The 6000-nt window shown below is 43.4% G+C and overlaps 1 protein-coding gene across 1 annotated transcript in view; it reads left to right on the top strand.

The window, feature by feature from the left end:
- Nucleotides 1–345: 345 nt before the first annotated feature.
- The window catches only part of LOC124792633, a 367209-nt gene continuing 361554 nt past the window's right edge, over nucleotides 346–6000 (top strand). The window contains exon 1 of the mRNA XM_047257955.1: nucleotides 346–460. The gene's annotated coding sequence lies outside the window, so the exon portion shown is untranslated. The remainder of the gene's footprint in view (nucleotides 461–6000) is intronic.

Below are 6000 nucleotides of genomic sequence, written 5' to 3'. Positions count from 1 at the left end.
CGGGATACAGCACTTGCTGAATTCGGGGATCAGAAGTTTACTCGCTCGAGAGGAGGAGTACAGTAGTCAGGGGCAACTGTTCTGTTAGCTTACGAGAGTAGAGTAAGTCACGATGACGAGCGTGATGATGAGCAACTGCCCGGCGGCGCTGTCGGCCGACCAGGAACCGCTGACGGGCTCCAAGTACGGGCTGCTGCCCGGGCCCGGGCCCGTCGAGGGCGGCAGGGCGGCCAGGGGCTGCGGCGGCGGCGCGAGGCGGGGGGTGGCGCTGGGGGCCCGCTGGCGGCTGGCGCTGCTGCTGCTGGGGGCGGCTCTGGCCGCACTGCTCGCCGCCGCCCTCGTCACCGAGGTGGTGCACGCGCGCGCAGAGCGCGACCGGCTGCGCGCCGACGTCGAGGACCTGCGCCGGCGTCTGCACGACCGCGACCTCATCGCCGAGCTGCGCGCCTTCGAGGACGCGGTGAGTGCTGCTTCTCCGCAGCGTGGCGGGCTGCTAGTCGCCACCAGTCCGTCACTAGACTTTCTGTTCTTATGTCAGCTGGTCTGGTCCATCGCTGGGCGAGATCCACTCCCGAAAGCTTCCACTGGTGGTTCTCTCGATTTTTTACTCCTCTCCGCCTTATCAGCTCCTTTCGCCCTCTTCACCTACTCCTCTAGGGACCATCTAAATTCTGCTCCACATGGTATATCCTCTTTTAAGAATATTTCCTGCTTCCAGAATGCGTTTTCGCTCTCCACACGAGTGTCCGCTATTCTGGGACTCGAACCCTGTATCTTTGTCCTCCGTCGGCAAACTTTCTACCAGCTGATCTATCCAGGCACAGATTGCCATGCAGGCACTGTATGGACTCTGTGTCTGGATAGCTCAGTCGGCACATATTTTCCCACGAAAGACAAAGGTTCTGGGTTCGAGTTCTATACCAGCACACATTATCAATCTGCCAGTGAGTGTCCTGATACCAGAATGAATTTTCACTCTCCACATGAATATGCGGTATGTTTGAAACTTCTTGGAAGATTGAACTATGTGTCTGTCTGGGACTCGAACCCGGTATCTTTTTCCTCTGTCGTCAAATGTTCTACCAACTGATGTATCCAGGCACAGATTGCCTTGCAGGCACTGTATGGACTCTGTGTCTGGATAGCTCAGTCGGCACAGATTTTCCCACGAAAGACAAAGGTTCTGGGTTCGAGTTCTATACCAGCACACATTATCAATCTACCAGTGAGTGTCCTGGTATCAGAATGAATTTTCACTCTGCACGTGAATATGCGGTGTGTTTGAAACTTCTTGGAAGATTAAACGGTGTATCGGTCTGTGATTCGGACCCGGAACCTATGCCTTTCGTGGGCAAGTGTTCTACGAACTGAAGGCGAAAGGCAAAAGTTCTGGGTTCGAGTTCCGCACCAGCACATCTCATTAATCTGCCAGGAAGTGTCATATCCCCTGCTCAGTCATTGCTTTGGCTAACAGATTTTTTGCAAATAGACCCGTGTATTGTAACTATATTTCTTTGCTAATTATGACATTTCGGCTACTGTCATATTAAATATATAATTAAGACTAACACTAACATAGAAATGAAAGGTCTTGATTTTTAAAATAACTTAAGAATGAGAGATGTTAATTATACGTTAATTATTAATTAGTAAAACTCATTATTGTGCTACTTAAATCCTAAGTAGAGATCTGATGCTGACAGTAGCCGACAGTTTGTTGTACTCAGACCCTTTTCTTTCAATTCAGAGGTTATAAACCCATACTCCAAAACTTAACTGTTTTCCTTTTGCATTGGGGTATTTTGTGAGACATCGAGCTGATGCTGGACGATTTGCAGCTATCTTAAAATGTCTTTGCTATAACGACTTATGTCGCAAGTACCACAAATATGTCCAACGTGAGACGGTGGCATGCAATTCTCGTTATACAAACAAACATCGTCCGAACAGGCCTTGAAGGCCCAGCGGAAACCGACCAGCCGCTGTGTCGTTCAGAAATGGCTCTGAGCACTATAGGACTTAACTTCTGAGGTCATCAGTCCCCTAGAACTTAGAACTATTTAAACCTAACTAACCTAAGGACATCACACACATCCATGCCCGAGGCAGGATTCGAACCCGCTGTCTCGTCTTCTGCACTTAGCCGTCACCGTATGCGGACAAGGAGGGGCATTTGGTCGGCACACCGCTCTCCCGACCATTGTCAGTTTTCGTGACTGGTTTGTTACACAAAATTAATGAAATTACGATAAATTATTCTGCACAGAAAAATTGTTAATTCACTAAGTTAAATGAATTAGTGGGTAGTGACAGTTAACTGTCGACCCAACAAACGTTTTACGAGATCATGAACATTTGTCTCAAAAGTGCACTTTTATTCGATGATTATTTAGTCGAGGGGTACTTCCTCTTTGTGATAGATTTGTAACGCTTACATTGTCACAGTTTAGCAATAGTCGTATGGTGCCATCTGAAGATAAGCTTAGATCAAGAACTTGTTCTGAAAACGTGAAAAATTATAGTACAGCAATTATCTCTAGTTAATAGAATCTTGTGATGGTTCAGATAGGGAGTTCTATGTAATAACCATCACTTGTTGCTGAATGTGAGTTGTAGATTCCTACATACCTGGTAATGAATGGTAGTCCGTCATTTAAGGTAATGCATCTAAGCAACGAAAAAATTGCCATTAATACTGCACCAAACGTACAGTCTAACGGTATAGAGCGAAAAGATGTCGCTAGTAAACTGTACTGTACTTTGCCAACAGAAATGCGAAGAAGTAACATCACTTATCACTGAAATTTTCTGTTTTGTACAACACGGAACGTGATTGCCACAAATTTGTTATTTGTTGCACAGAGGAAAATCACACTTAAGTAATACTGTACGGTGGCGTGCTGGAATGGAATGCCTCCGAATATTCTGTTCTGTTCTCAATAGCGGTTGAGGTATTATATGTCAAGCATACTACTCGATCGACTTTCCCGTTTCTCTGGCCCAACTTGCAACACTCTGCCGCTACAGGGCTCCGAACTGAAGCGTGTAACATGGCTGTGCGTAACGTAACTGTGTCGAGGCGTGAGAAACAGCGTGCTGTAGCCGAGTTTCTGACCGTCCACACGTGGAGCACTCCCTCTTCACCAGGACAGTGACAGGCCACGTACGTGAGCTGCGACATCTGCAACAGTCCGACTCCTTGTGCTCACTGTCTGTCATCACTCATGCTCAATACAGTTCTGACTTAGTTCCATCCAATTTTGATATGTTTCCAAAATTTAAAGAACATCGTCGAGGCTTTCACATTTATAGTGAAGTGACGAAGCAGTGTAAGCAGAGGTGAGTCGTTGCTCCTTCAACGAAGTAACACATTCTACAGTGATGGTATCAACAAACTGGTCTCTCGTTGGGAAAATGTGTTCGTTTCCAGGATGACTACGTTAAGAAATAAATGTGTAGACCTGAAGAATAAAGGTGTAGAATGTCAATAAAGTCTGTTTTATTTAAAAACTTCGAGACTTTTCACATAAAAAAATTCGAAGGCATTACTTCTCAGCACGGCCTGTTATCATACAATCAATAGTTTTCAAATAGTCTAGGTTCCCCTGTTCGTAGAATGACCTGTCACGACAGTACACTCTTCTGACTTTGTACGCCAATGTATTCTCATAAAGATGACGAAAGCTAAGACGTGAGGTGTTTTCTGATAACGTTGCCAAAAGAGTCAGTGCCATCACGTAACGTCAAGAGAGATTAAGTACACACCCCTCAAAACTTATATGATGACATTCTGAATAAGACTTACTACCAAGAACACTTATCACTTGTCCTAAATTCTTAAACCAAATTGCATAGTTTAATGTTTCGTGTATCGTCGTCATTGGGATATTCAGAGACGGAGCATGTGGTAAAAATGGATAAGGGTTTGGCAGAAAATCATTCTTGGAAATATAGCAGAATTCATCTTAGATGATTCAGTTAAACCGTGTGAAACCGACACCTCAATGGCCAGGGGAAGATTCGAATCCCATTCCTATTAAATACGATTTCAGAGTTTTAGCCCTTGCGTCATCTCGTTCTGTTCGTTCGTAATTCATTGTCACAGAGCAACAAGTATTTGCAGCTACAAGAAATACAAAGGAATCACGGTTACAACGCGCACTTTAGCGTTAGATTTGGCTTGCAGGTTACCAAGTTTTTTTCTGTCGTCATTCACATTTAGTTGTGCATCGAATTTTGTAGGTCTCCCCTGAACCTAGCCAGAAACTAAAAATCTAATGATAAAACTAAGTTTTAAACCTGATTAACGGGCTACGTTGGTGCCACAGTTACAACTTAAAAATACGATTTTAACTCCAAGAACTTAAAAGCTCACGAACTGTTGCTCAGATGCGTACTGAAGCGAATATGGTCATAAGTAACGTCATTACAAAAGTTTCTGTGTTATCTGCGCTGTTTGCTGAGCTATCGTTAGTATCTTATATGAGCAGCGTGACTGAAATCCATTCTTGGTAGTTCCATTTAATCTTCGGCAAAAGCTGTGGGTTAGACTTCGTAGCCATACACCTGAATAACACTGAAAACGCCTTTAACTACTGTAATGGTATCGAAAACATTTGAAATCGTCGTCAGAAATTTCTAGTGCATCTGATATAATTCTGTTGGTATCTTTTCTTGTTTGTTTTTCTTGGCTTCTGAAATTTTTGGAAAGACATTTTCTTCGATTTCTAGATGCATTAATGCTGTGTTTCCTTGGACAAATAAACTCTGAAATGGGCCATCAGATTTGCGTCTGAATCTAACGTCGCTGTTCTGTACAATTGAGGCTGGGTTTAACTATAGTACCTTAATTCACATACTTTTTTCGGCAAATTTTTCTCTATAGTGTATTTTACGGTGGGTATTGTTAGCAAAATTTCTGTTTTTGCATGAGGCTAGTCTAAAGTTGCTGTGATTTCACTGGCTGTCGCAACTTTCACCACATTGGCACTTTCTCATCTTGAATGCACTTACACACACCTAGCAAGGTTGTTGTTGTAGCACACCAAATGTAAATCCTTTTAACTAAGACAGCAGTGTAGAGGTTATAAAAGCTTGATGATTAGTGAATAAAAACATAACCGGTCAGTCAATTCGCTGTGGATAAGTCTCTCGCCCGCTAGCTATGATTTGCTCGCCTTGTTAACCGACGTTTTAGTGTTTTAAATTACTGTCAAGTGACTGAAAATACTTTTTCTTTTCACTGGCAACAACAGACACACCACCCTTTCTGTCATAGACCAACCTTGCATATTCGTAAAAGTGATGTTTTATTCTCCGCTTCTGTATGACACTGGTGTGGAGATGGGAGATCCGTTAACGTTTTTTTCCACCAAAAATAACTTCCTCGATGTCTGCTAATAGCTTTTTTTACTAAGACAGTCGATGACGTCAGTACAACTTAAACATATTTATTTCTATATTCCCTTCAGCTCCCTTCTTGAGCGAGCACTCTAGTCAGAGATAACACGTCTGTTCTCTGTAAACGTTCGGAATCACGTTTCACAGTAGCGTGTTATAGGCCTCACAAGTTCATCTCTTCAAACAGATTCATCCACATGAGAGATCCATGCGAAGTGTAGGTCAAAGGTATTCCCTGCAAAACCTAAACTGACTCCACTTCCAAATAGTTTCTCAGCACCACAAGGGTAAAAGTGGAACAAATGTCCGGGATTAGCACGCTGCCTAATTACTTTTGTCACCTGCAGTGATCAAAACTATGACAAGATTATTGTCGCCTGCTAGCTCTGAAAATTTCTTAATTTAAGTAAACACTTTTCAGAGTGTAAAAATAAGATCGTTAAAGTACCTACCGATTCATACACTGTCTGCTCAAAAGCATCAGGACACACCTGCGTAATCCTGAATTGATCAGCAGAAGTCAAGAGAGGTGGACCCGCCAGTATAAAAAGAGTCGAGCGGTATTGTGTTGTCAGTAGAGAAGCGGGAACAGCAAAATTG

Source organism: Schistocerca piceifrons, chromosome 1, assembly GCF_021461385.2.
Source record: "Schistocerca piceifrons isolate TAMUIC-IGC-003096 chromosome 1, iqSchPice1.1, whole genome shotgun sequence".
NCBI classification, from domain to species: domain Eukaryota; kingdom Metazoa; phylum Arthropoda; class Insecta; order Orthoptera; family Acrididae; genus Schistocerca; species Schistocerca piceifrons.
The sequence above is the reverse complement of the archived record's forward strand: the minus strand, read 5'-3'. Positions and strand labels throughout refer to the sequence as shown.